Below are 13,926 nucleotides of genomic sequence, written 5' to 3' on the forward strand. Positions count from 1 at the left end.
CCTGTCAAACTGAAGAAGGCTTTAATTTTTATCTCTCTGATTGTGGCACTGTGATCTATTTTTCAGTGTAGTGAAGTGTGATTGGCCTGTGACCATATGGTTGTATCACTTCTATAAAGAGAGATCTTTCTGGTTCAACCTGTGTCATATTGTGTCCTGTTGTTTGTGTGTGTTTTATTTTTTGTTTTGTGTTCTTTGTTAGATATGTGACATGCCAGCACAATTCACTTTTCTATAGCATAACATTTGAATTTTGCCTTTAATTTGAAGCTTTAAAGATGTGCCATATCACCCCATTTTTTTTTTCTTGTAAGTTCACTGAAGAAAAAAAAAAGCTGAACTGCTTTGGGAATGAATTACCTTTATCTTGGCTTATTGTATCCTAGCATTCAGTCCTATTAAATATCTTTTTTTTTCAATCCTCATGCAAGTTCATTCGTTGTCAGCTGAAGGTACAATTCATCAAGCCACTCTTGCAATTTCCCACTTGCTGTTAATATCTCAAGCTGGATTACAAGCTGCAAAAGCAGCTGTGTGACTCACTGAGCCTTTTCCTCCGCTATACTCCACTCCCATCACCTCTCCTCACCCCCCTGTCTTCTTTTTCTCTGTATAGGGTTTTGGAGTTTTGGGTAGAAACTTGTGTCACTATTACATTAAATGCTAACTTCACAGCTTTCACTAGTGAAGAGATAAGAATTTTCTTTAGATTTTGAGGCTGTGGAGGTTCTGTGCCATCTAGCTTAGAGTCCCACTCTAAATGTTTGTCAAACATACATTAAGGAAGTTTGTAGGAAAGATGATATATTGTGTGTTGCCTTTTGTAGGCTTCCTCAAGCCTTCTACCATTCCAGTTTCAGTTATTCAGAGACAGTTGAGACTTCTGTGTCATTCCCTTTGATAAACCTGTTCATCTTCCCCTCAACCTGTATGAATGTTGAACATTCATTGCATACTGCTGTGGGAAGAATCACTCTTTTATTGCTTGTTTGGACCTGTACATGCTAGCTTTGTCTCTCCCTAATTCCCATAATTGCAAGAGACAGTGTATGATTGGTGATATTTCTGGTTTTTTCTGTGCCACTTCTGGATTTATAAGTCTTTGTGGTGTTGTTCTTCTTGTAATTTTCTGTAAAGACTCCTCTGTTACCTACTCCATGTGTGCTTAGTTTCATGAAAATATTTTGAGGGTAGCCTGGATTTTTCTGACTTTTGTAGAGAAATCTTTGCATACCTGCTTGGAGTATGTGAGAGGATTCAGCACATGCATGGACAAAAGCTGTTTTGCCTCTTCCTTGACAAACTTCATGATTTACTCTGTGAACTTTTGAAGCTTATAGCTGTCCTATAGGTGATACTAGGATACTGCTGTAATGGTCTTAGTCAATGTCTTTATAGGTAGGATTGTTAGAAAGTATCAGCAGAAGGCCCGTCAGTCCAAGATTGCATCTGTATTAAGCAACTAAAGGTTAAAAGGTCTCCATAGCCCTTCTGCTCAGAATAGTTTACAACCCAAATTTATCCACCAATTCTTTTATTCAAAGGCAAAACGTTTAGTATTGCATTCAAAAGAAGCTGAGGGGTTTATGGGTGGGTTTGGGTAGAATTAACAGATTTATTTTGAGGTAGCGTGAATGCATGTAGCGGTCTGTTTTTCCAGGCTAAATATGTTAGCTGGAAATACTGAAAATAGGAGCTTGTTGCAAAATTCTTTCTGTGTAGCTGTCAATCACAGGGGATTACAGAGGGGACAATAAAGCAGTCATTGTTCAATTTGAAGGCTTCGCCCTTTCCCTCTATCCTGCTGTGACCTTTATGAGCGAGCTGCCTTTTGTGTCCCTGCTGGCAGGCACGGGACAGCAGTTTGTCTGATTCCATCCCTGTACTGGGATGAGGTGGGGCCGGGGTGAGGACATGCAGACAAACTTCTGTACCATTCTGGCTGTTCTAGGCAATGCCTGTCCTCAGCAAAGCTAGACCTAATGCCTATTGAGATTACAGGCTATGCCTCCTTGAGTAGCATGCAGATGATTAAACAGGTGGAAGAGTTACTTACAATTGACTACATGAGAAGAACTTATTTTATAAACAAGCTGGTTTATGCAGAAGATATTTTGTGATGGTGATAATAAGCAGCTCTTGCTCTTCAATTATCTTTGGGGTTTTGTGAGGATTTTTTTTTTTTGATGATTAATCTTTCAGGTGGTAGCAGTGTTATGAGTAATTGTGAAACTGCTGAGATGAAAACATTGAATGAGGAAGGATTTTTTAACTTTGTACACCAGACAGTAACTCAAAGATCTCTTGGAGGCTTTTATATTTTTCTTGGCAAACTAAGGCCTTTGGGCTCTCTTCTGGCCCTTAGCTGATAACTAAACTTTTGTTTTGAATACTTAAGGAAAGATGAATGCTAAAATAGTCATGATACCTAAGAAACAATAAAGTTTGTGGGCCCTAGAAAGTGAATTCTTACCTAGGCTAGAATCATTACTGAATTAAGTTTCCATTGACTGCTGTAGATGTATGGCCTTTTAAAGGACCTTGAATTCCTTTAAGTCCTCCCTGAAGATTTTTATTTGTGCTATTGCAGGAGGATGGCATCTGTGGTGTTACAGTGGAACAAGCTTCCCACTGCATTCTATGTTAAAGAAAACTATGTGTTTGTTTTATTTCTCCTTGAACTTTTTTCAATTTGTTCCTTTTCATCCCGTACCTGTCCAACTGAGCTGCTTCAGTTTTTCACAGCTGTCTTGCAGACCCTTTTTCCTTACTTTGATTTGCCTTCTCAGATGCTGGTTCACCCACTTACAAAGTGGCCCTTTTCTCTCTAGGGCTCCTTTGCTGCCTTGATTTCATCCTGCTTTTTGCCCTTTTTTTTTTTTTTTTTTTTTTTTTCCTTCTTCTTTTAAAATTAATTTCTTCCAGTCCTGGAAGCAGATGGAAGAAGCAAAGGGAGGAAGCTATCACAGTAACAGTTATAAAACTGTGGAATATAAATGATAGTATAATGACATGTACCATGGGGTATATCAAAGATTCTCCTAATTTGATTACGTTTGAAACCTTAGGAGGATGGATTGAAGTTGGTGTGTGCAAGGAGTCTTTGGAGACTGAAAGTGGAAACTGAATAGATCCTGAAGGGGAGACCATAATAAGAGATACTTTCTTAGGTGGGGGAGGTTAGGTACTTAAAATATTTGAATGTGTGTGTTCCTTTAAGGTGATGAGGCAAAAAAGACTGCAGTCTGAGCAACAGGCTATCCAAAGTGTAAGGGAGCCTCTCAACTGGCTGAATTTTAACCTTGGTGCTGCCCATTTTTTAGTCACTCAGCAGAGAAGAAAAGAGTACATGTTCGTAATAATAAGGCTGTATATCCCTGAGACCAGTGGTGCTATGAAAGAGATGGTGGTGTACTTTCAAGTTCCTCCTCTGTTTGAGTGGCTTGTGTTTCTCTTGCTTCCTAGTGTCAGGTTTGACTTTTTATGAGATATCCTGAGAATCTCTTCCTGAACTAACAGAAAATGATCCTCATCACCTTTCAGTTCTCCCTCATTCTTTTCTTAGTTCCTTGCCCTATTTATCTTGCCTTCCTTGTCCCTCTATTTCTCCTCCTCCAGACATGTTGGAATATGAGGACCCTGGTCTCACAAGACTGGAGTCTGAGGAGGAGTGAAATGGTGGGAGGAAAGAAAAGTCAGCTGGTTTTGGACCTGTGGCTGTAATACGTCAGTTAACAGGTTTTATTGCTTTATGGTAAGTAAGTTATTTGGTAGTGGCCAGCACAGAAGTCAAGTAAAAAGTGTAAAACTACTTGATGTAGTTTCATGTACTGCTTGCAAACCATGTCTCTAGTACTTTAGGAGTCAGACACGTCATTGCTGAATGGCTAACATCCGTCAATGGTGAAAATGTAATGATCTCTGAATAGTAAACTGATAGGTATGGCTTAGACCTAAGTCTACCCCTTAACCCCCTCAAAGGTGATTATTATTTTTTTTAATCTCAACTCTTACTCAAAATAACTTTCTTAATCTTGTAGTCAGACGGAGATTGGTATCAGTGCAAATCTGTATATGTAAGGCTTGTCCTGATGGTCTTGCATGAATGAAAGGTATTGAATGTCTCTGGAGTGTTTTGCATAGTGATGGAAGGTTATTTTAGACAAAAAAAGCCTAGACATTTCTTAGGATCTATTGCACATCTCCACACCTGCCAAAATTGGGGGTGAGTTTTGTTACACTGCAGTTATTAAGAAAGTTTTTCACAATACAGACACTAACTAGGCTAGTTTCTCTCTCTCAGGCCCTTCTGTGTAGGTAAAGGAGATAAATATAGATAACTATTTCAGTGTCAGAGTCTTAATGGTGTATGGTGTTTGGTTTTTTTTTAAATAGGCAAAACTATTTTATTACTTCAACCTGCTATTATTACACTGTTGAAAATGACATTTAAAGAAGCATCTTTGAGTAATGTATGCCACTTTTTATAGTTTTATTTCACCTAAGTTTCTCATACTATTCAGAATTTGCTAAAGGGTGATACCAAGTCTGCATGAGACTCTGCAAATCAGAGAAAATAGAGAGGTTTGGAACAAGGTAAAAATGAGCAGTTCGCTTAGGTTACCTGTGGCATCTGAATACTGACATTTAAAATGTTATTTAAATGTTATTCAATTTATTTTATTGAACTGATCTATGGGTCCTTTTTTCATCCCTTCTTGGAGAAACAGAAACTTTTTTGGTTTGCATATGGAGTTTAAACATTTCATTTGTATGACGGAAAATTAAACAATAGGCCCTAAATGTGGTTGCAGTCTCAAAATATTTAAGCATTTTTCCATATGTATCTTAGTGGAAGTAATACTAACACTAATGTTAGTAAGTGAATCTAAAACCATTAGTGATTGCTTGGCATGAGTGTGCAGGTCTGTCTTCACTTCCAGCTTTGCATCGTTTTGGTCACTTAAATACATTTCTAGCTGAGGACTTAGTCTCTGTTTTGAATTAACATTTGTGTGAATTTCATATTTAATAAAATATAGTCTTACAGGGTGATTGTAGAAGGTACTGTTTTTAAGGACTGTTATTTAAAAATGCTGTTCACATTCTAATAGACCTTCAAGAACAGGCAACCAAGAATTAAAAAAATGCAAACAAACAAACAAAAAAGCACAGGCATCCTGAAAGCCATAGCTGTGTTTCTTGAAGGGGATATATACACCTATGTTTTTCAGTCTCATGTTTTAGCATAGAATGAGGATCTAGCAAGTTGAATGAACACACAGGATAGTAGGCAAAAGCAGCACTGCATCCAAAAAACTTAAGTAAAAACTTCCTTGCATGCTGAATGAAGTATTTTATTTTAGGTGTTTGTATAATTTATAATGGAAACTGGGCTTACAATGGCAAGTGATGGGAAACAGTGGTCTGCAAGACAGCATTAAAAATTGGGAATGCCAAATATGTGCACTGTATGTTGGCCTCATCTGAAAATTTGTTTTGAAAAATAAATTCTTAAACAATGAAGGCCAGATCTTTTTATTATTTTTCCTGGGAAAAGAGTTTGTATAGCCTAAGGGAGAATTTGGTGCCTGTGGGAAAGAGAACACTGAGCTCAATTTTCAAAATTTATGTGGCCTTGCCAAGACAGATGGGAAGAAACAAAAGTTCAACCCAAACAACTGTAGCCCTGGGAGACTGCTCATCTTGCATGCAGGCTTTCCCATTCATAATTATACTTAAAAATCAAGCTGTGCACACCAGTAGCTCTGCATGTGGAGGAGTCAAGCTTGTTCAGCCCAATTTTGATATACTGTAATAATTAAGCTTGCCCGAGTCGTATAGAGGGGTGACTGTTAAGTGCCAGAGTGTCTCTCCTTATAAATTTCTGAGCAAGTAATTCTAAAAACAAGCAATATGTTCAGTAAGCCTATGCCTCGGAGAGCTCATAATCTACAAATCTGCTGTGACCAGACACTGCAAGGCAGCAGTGACTACTTGTGCTGCTGTTATGAAGTGAATAGGTTTCATGTGATTTCTAGAAACCTCCTTGTGATTTGTCACGAATGTTTTCTTGGCAGCAGAATATGCTGGGAGTGCTTGTTTTCCAGGCTGCTACTGCATCTCCACGAGTGGAACTGAGTGCTGGTCTTCTGGCTCTTGTTTCCTTGTAGTTCAGGATGCTCTTTGTGTTTCTCATCTGCAGCATTCAACATCCTGTCCATCTCAATGGCTTCCTTTTGAGCCAGCTTGGTGGATAAACATCCTTTATGCAACTAAAGGTTCAATTTTTAAAAAACTGAATGGTCAAACAATGCAGCTGTTGTGGATGCTGTGAAGTAGACCTTGAAAGTGCAAGCTGAATTTTTGTTTATCAACTCTTTTCAGTGAATATGGTGTATTTCTACAAAGTAGATCTAATGGGATCTGTACCTTTTGCTGTAGCTAACGTGTCAAAGAGCACTTCGCATCTAAACTAACACATCATCCAAACTGTTGTCTACAGGATCTTTAAAAAACTGGTGAAGTGAGTGGAATACACAAGAAAGCAGGATGAACTCAAAAAGTTTATAGTTAAAGCAAAAAACAGAAATCCTATCTGTAATATCTGGGGAAAGATACTGTAGATGACAGCACCATAGAATCACAATTTAAAGTGAGGGTTTTACTGATATTGCTGGGACAAAAGAAACTTTTTAAAAACAACTTCAAAGATAACACTGAAGTAGATTTCTTATTGGTGTTTGCTTTTAATCCTTAGCAAGGGGAAGGTATGGCTGTTTCAGGAAGCTCCAGGGCCTCATAAATTAAGGGAATAATGAGACTTGAGCCAAACATAATTTTGATTGCTTTGCCTTTGATTATCCCATTTCCTACTCATCAGTCATTCAGCCCTTTTGTATATAAGTAGATGACGAACTGTGGATTTTTGTACTTTTGTTTCCTTGTTTAACTAAGCTTTGGGCAAGATCTTTGTTCTTGCCTTGTATTTATAATTTTTTTTGGTAAGTTATTTGTTGTGTTGCTTTAGTTGCCCTTAAGGGTTTTGGGTAACCCTAATAGCTGAGTCTGGGCATGCCCTCGATAGGTCTGCCTAAGCAGATGCCATAGGGACATTCTTTCCTGCTGAGCTTGATCCACAATGAGCAAGGTGGGTCATGAATTGACTTAGGTGACCCAAAGATCCACAGAATGTGTGCTTTGTTTGTGTGCCCCTGTGGTGCAGTTTCAGTTCTGCTGCAAGTTTCTCTCAAAATTTGACATTTTGTACTGTATGAACTTTCAATTTGTGTACTGTATGAACCCTGCCTTTTGCAGTGTTTGGTTTTGCTGTGGTGGGGTTTTTGGTTTGTTTGTGGTGTGGTGTTTTTTGGTTGGGGTTGTGTGTGGGTTTTTACAGCTTTTTTTTTTTTTGGTCTGTTTCCTTGGGGTGTTTTATTTTTGTCTGTCTTTTTGCGTTTTGTTTTTAATGGAGGGAAAGGGGAAGAGAACACAGAAATTTGACTGCACTTCCACTTCTTTCTTTTGTGTCTTGGTAGGCCTGGATGATAGCCTGCAGCAGTATGTTCATAAATTTGAACGGGAGAAGATAAATGGTGAACAGCTGTTACAGATTTCTCACCAGGATCTTGAAGACTTGGGTATCTCACGGATTGGGCACCAGGAACTGGTTCTAGAGGCTGTGGATCTTCTGTGTGCACTGGTTAGTTAAGTGGTGAAGAGAGATAAATAATTTCTTACAGTACTCTTTTGTGTGAATAACTAAGGCAAGTCTGATAAAACCAGAATACTGTCTCTTGCTTTCTGTTACATATCATGGTAAAAGAAAACAGTAAGGATTTGTTTGATTCTTGCAAGCTTTGTGTTAATAGCTCTTCAACTTTCTCCTAATAAGAGGCAATGCTAATTCATTTGGTTGCACTTTTAAAGAAGTTTTCTTAGTAGTAGTGTTAGATCTTGTGACTCCTGTTTGTGAAACATGATTAAAATTGCTATTGAGTAGAGTGAGTTTGCCCTATAGGACAGACTGTTGAAATGACAGCTGCTAATGGTTCCTCACATCAGTTGAAATGCATTTAGGGAAGTTTTGTAGTCTACATAAAAAGTGAAGAAAATGTTTTTGAAATGAGGGATGTTTTCCTAACTCAGTTGCAGTTAAGTTATACTCTGGACTTAAACTGTTCCTCTCTCTTAATATAACTGTGCATATACATTCAAAGCAAACATACTCTGAAAAAAAAATATGTATTTTGGATTGTTTTGCTATTGCATGCTTTATTAATAGCCTTAGTTTGGACACAGTCTTGAATATGTATTTTATGCAAGTCAGTGACTGAGAGCCAGAGGTATATATGGTTACATCAGGGAGAAGGATAGGAAAGGCTGCCCAATGATTCCTCGGCCAGCACTGGCCTGCTTCCCTTTCATTGCCAAAACTTGCAGTGCCAAGCATACTCTTCTTAAAATGGAGATTCTTCATTGCTACAGAATCATTTATATTCCATAACCAGGAACAGATCAGATGGCCTGTATTAAAAGAAGTATATTTCATGTAACCAGTTCATACAATCTGAAGTGTTTCCCAAAGAATTGCTCTTATGTTTGAAAAATGTTTTGTTTCTTCTTCATTATTTGATCTGACTTTTTAACATTAAGCTTGAAAATCTAATAGAAGAATGTAATGGCAGCTCATGCTGTGGGAAGGGATAATCTGTCAGGCAAGCAAAGATCAGTTAGTAAATGTACTGTATGCTATATACAGTCCAGCCTGAAGTAGTGGATGTGGCAGCCCCCAAAGGTATTTTTTTACTTCTTACTTTTTAAAATATTAAAATAAAATGAACAAAGCTGGGTGACTGCCAGAACCTAAAGCTGTGTTTTATCTCCTACAATTTCCTCCTAATTTCCCTCGTCGACAAAAATTTTGACCTCATACTGGATTCTGGAAATCCTTTGTGAAATGCAGCTCAAGTTAATGCTTTAGACAGATTTCACGTATCGCAGCTGAAATATCCACGACGTCCCATGTTTTGGGTTTGCCCTTTGGCACCTTCCTGATGCCCCTTTCCAGGAGATTTGGAACTGTATAAAATCACCATTGATTTTGTTCCCAGCAGCTGGTGTGTTTTATGTTCTAGTAACAGCCTTCCCCTCCCCCCCCCCCCCCAACTTGTGTGAGAGAATAAAACTTTACCTTATTCCACATCTATTAGTTTTTTGAACTGTAGTAGATCTGTGTATTGATGTAATTTAGTAGAAATTATTTTGGGATGTATGCATATTGCTAGCTTTTGAGGCCTTGAATTAAAAAAGCAAAGGAACTGCAGTGGTGGTGTTTTAATTCCTTCTCTTATCTCTCTCTCTTTCCACTCTCCACTATACTCTTAGAAATGCATCATTGGCTGGACCTACCTGACATCAGGCTTTGAAAATTGCCATTCTTGGGGAGGGGAGTAACATTGAATAAACTCCCCCCTTCCCCTCTTTTCACAGTTTATAGGGATATAGAGCCATCTGGCAGCTACATGTGGCTAAGCTGAAAATGTCTGCAAGTTACGTTGCTGCAGTAAGCAAACTCGAGAACCAATACAGCTGAAATAAAAATGTATGCATCTTTGCTTCTCTGGTGATGAGGCTGTGTTCCCTCATCTCCTCATAGCAGTGGCCACATATGCAACAAAACTTCTGAAAAGGCAGCAGGAGAGAGTGTGAACAGGGGTAAAAAGTTGAAAGTTTCCTGTAAGCACACGTTTCTGTTGCTCCTGAGCTAGTCTACTAGACTTTTCTGAGCAGGTGTTGAAGGGTTGTTTAAGGAATTTATAGGACATATCAAAGTAACTGAATTCTCCAAGGGGGGAGGGTAAAAAAAGCAACTGAGTGTCTTCATCTTTTTGTCACTGACAACATTTACTTGAGGGAGAAAAGAGATGGAAGGAAGACATCTCTGAGTTGACTGAGGTATTTGGGGGAGGGGGAGAACGCACATTTGAGCCTATACAAACCCACAAAAGCAGGGGCAAGGATCCAGAAAATAAACTTTCTCAGCCAAATAATTGGGACAAAAATAATCTAGAGCAGTGGTGAAAACTAAATATTTACTAATCATTCCCTGATGACTTCCCTGTTTGAGCTTAAAAAACATAAACCAGCAAGCATTAACAAGAATATTTTCACATTTAATGTATTATGTGGATTAGGTTTCTGAATATTTACCTATGCTCTGTGATGAGTGAGTTTGAAAGCAAAAATACCAGCTGATTTTTCTTGAGTTTAAAATGAAGAGATACTAGTTTTAAGCAATCTAAAGAAAAAAAAAATAATCAGCAAACTGCAAACAACAGGTTTTAGTGTCATGTCTTTGGTTATTTCACTTGTGGTAATGTTCAGCCAGCATATTTGCAGTGCAACTAAACATCACAACATAAAATTGAACCTGCATATGTGAAGACTTAACCTTTGTGGCTAATCCTTGTCAGATATAATACATCTCTTCATCACCTCATAATTTAAGTTGTCTAGAGGTCTCAAATTTATTGCTGTTTATTGGGAAATTTGAGAGTCCAAAGGATCTTTAGGATGCATTTTTATAAAGAGATCTAGAATGGGTTGACTGTGGCAGTACCTCATGTGAACTCTAGTGTTTGTATGGGCATGCAGTGAGTTGGATCAGTTTTGGAACAGGCATTCTGTCTATTTTTAATTTTCCATTTTTCTCTCCTTTTCTCAGAGTTGGTTTTCAGTTGGATCAGCCAGCAGATATCAGATATCAGCATTCATATCTGGTTGTGAAGGGGTGCTGCTCCTGGGCAGTAGCAGAGCTCTGGATCAGCCCGTCAGTTCTGACACAAGTGCTGTGCTCTTTTGACTTTGGTTAGCCACACGTTTTTATTTTTGTTGCCTGCCTGACCTTGAGCAATTAGTTGGTCAGTGTATTTTTTTCTCATTAAATGTAATGGAGTTTGCACAGAGCGTGCCCTTGTGCACATGTGCTCTCTTGTGCACGTGTGGATTCTGTCTCTTGCTCCAGCCCTGCCTGTGGCTCCCCAGCTTAATGAGTAACAGCCTGGTAATGTTTGACATGGGGTGCCCTTAACCGCTGGCTTCAGCCTGTGTTTTGATGAAAGCAACTTTGATGTTGTGAATTGGGAGCAATAGGAAAACAGCGTGTGTGTGCTTTGGTTCACGAGCAACATCTAAAACATTCTGGTTGCTTAAATAATAATCTGTTAGATATTGTAGCCACAGTCCTGTAGAAATACTTTTTAAAAGCTTTTTAAGCTTTGGACTTGCAACAGTGTCACTGAAGGCTGTTTGCTGTGCAGCTACAGTATCAACATTCCTATCTGTCCTGAATTGGGGCTACAGCTCCAGGACAATTTAGGTTAATCCAAGTCAGCTGCTGCCTCTGCTCCCTCCTGTTCTCTGATTAGTGATCGTTTGTTCTTGCACTCAGTTGACCCTGAGGTGAGCTACTTCAGGAAGCTAAACCAGATGAAAGCACACTACACTAAAAAAAGGTTGGGTGTTTGGTTTTGTGTTTGTGGTTTTTTGTTTTTTAAATGGTTTAGTTCTTTAAACCAGCCCTCCCAACAGACTGGACACTGCAACTGAAGGAGCACAAAAATAGCAGAAATAGGTGGTTATGTGTCAGGTGGTCAAGGTAGTGTCAGGTAGTGACATTGCTATATGTGGTGAAAAGGCATCTTTTCTGTGTATTATAGCAAACAGGTGAGGAGACAGGCTTGCACCTAGAGCAGAAGTGGTTTGGGTTGTGATGACCCTTTGTTCTGGGGATCATCATATGTCTGATCCATAGTTGGAGAATTTGGTTGCCAGTACTGAAGAGCTACATGCTCGTTGTTGTGTTGGGTAGGTATACTGCTTAGCCAGGACTTTTCCTAGAGCATGAACTGCTGTGCCAGTTTATTAGGTAACTGAGGTGCACACTACAGAATCTCTAGGGGAAGCTGTAGGAAAGCTTAGTGCAGAGACTGGAAAGATTGGCTGTGATATGTTCCTGATAGGTGGTTGGGGATGAATTGCAGTCATAAGATGGAGGCCCTGTATCTCTAGAGGCAGCACCTGTGTTGCTGAAATCCATCTCAAAACTGATAATTACTTGAAAAAGTTATTAAAAACTAGCTGAATTAGAAAAGTCACAATGGACTGACCCACCACATAAATAAGGTGAAAGAGAGATAATAGGGAGTATGTGAAGGTTTTAGGGCCAAAACCAGAATCTGAGCTGGTGTATCAACACGTCCTTTTAAATGCTGGGGCCATCTCTAATTGCAGACACAGGTGGTGGGCAGAGTTTCTGCACCTGAATGTCAGAAAGAAAGATCTGGGTGTACTTAAATATTTGAAGGCAGTTTCAGGTTCTGACCAGAGTTGTTATGATTAGGTGATTTTTACCACTGTATAAGAAAAAAATGATTTCTATATGTTCTGCTCCTTTATGTAAGGATGGAAGTCAGCATCTTTTAATCCCTCTCTTGAAAGGGTACACTTCAGACACATGGCTGCTTTCAAATTTTTGTGGTCACAGGAATTCACCCCACATCCTGACCTGCTGGTGAAAAAGTATTTCTCCAAAAGAGGCTCATATGCAATGTCCTATGAGGAGGAGAAAACTAACTATGCGAGATGCATCTGAGTGATGCTCTTGTTCATTTTTTTTTTTTAATTAAAAGCTTAAGTTCACACATGGCGCTGTGCAAGTGCTTCAACATTGTTTAGTTATCCAGATCTTTCCCTCTCTATGAACCTGGAAAATGTAAGGATATCCTTTGCTTGTTGCAACCGTGGCATTTTTAAAATTGGATATATCCTCTCAGCCCTTACTGCTGGCTGCACTTTAAGGCTACTTCCTTGCCAAGGGCCCTCAAGGGCAGGAGGGGGGGCAGTTGTGTAACTCAGACCCCACTGGGATCTTATCCATAAGAGGTGATAGGTGTTTTCAAGGTAGCTGAATGTCTGAATCCTCTCCATACACTGGTAGGTTTCTTTGGGGCAATTTTCTGTTTCATTTTCTGTAAAAGACCTAATTAAAGATAGTCCAGCCTATTTTATGGGTGCCTGATTATGGAGGGAATGCAACCACAAGCCAGCAGTGTGCCTTGACAGCAAAGAAGTTGGCATCATCCTGGGATGCATTAATGGGACCACAGCCAGGAAAGAGAGGGACGTGATTATCACTCTTTACTCAGCACTCATTAGTATACACATGCCACCCCCCCTACCACCTCAAATACAGGAAAGATATGGACAAACCAGAGCAAGCTCAGTACAGGGCTCCTAGGCTGGTGAGGGCTGGAGTACTTATCTGTGAGGAGAGGCTGAGGAACTGGGACTTCAGGGAGGCCTCGCTGCAGACCTCCAGCACTCGTAATGAGGGGGCACTCGGTTGGAGGATGACAGAGCTGGGCTGTTCATGGAAGTGCATGGTGGGAGGATGAGAGATTTTGAGCAGAAGTTGAAATGAGAAGTTGAGGTAGGTAAGAGGAAACACTTTCTCATCGTGAATATAGTTAGACAGTGGATCACGGTGCCCAGAAAGGTTGTACAGTCTCTGTCCTTGAAAGTTTAAGATCTGACTGAATACAGCCCTAAGCAAGCTGGTCTGAGCTCACAGCTGAGCCTGCTGTGAGCAGGAGGTTGGACTGAGACCTCCTGAGAAAATCTTCAGCCTTTGTCATGCTGTGTTCCTGATGTTCCTGACTGGAGGCAATGGAAACTTGGAATTGAATGGAATTAATATTTGCTGTAGTTGCTTGAGTTTTTTGAGAGGGAAAGGAAAAATGGAGATTATTTGACTAATCCATGGAACTTGGAGGTTCCATAGCAGCAACAAAAGGATAGAGAAAGGCAGGGTGGTTTTTTTATTATTATTGAGTGATTTGGTTTGGGTCTCTGGGGTTATTTTTT

This window comes from Indicator indicator, chromosome 2 (assembly GCF_027791375.1).
Source record: "Indicator indicator isolate 239-I01 chromosome 2, UM_Iind_1.1, whole genome shotgun sequence".
Taxonomy (NCBI): domain Eukaryota; kingdom Metazoa; phylum Chordata; class Aves; order Piciformes; family Indicatoridae; genus Indicator; species Indicator indicator.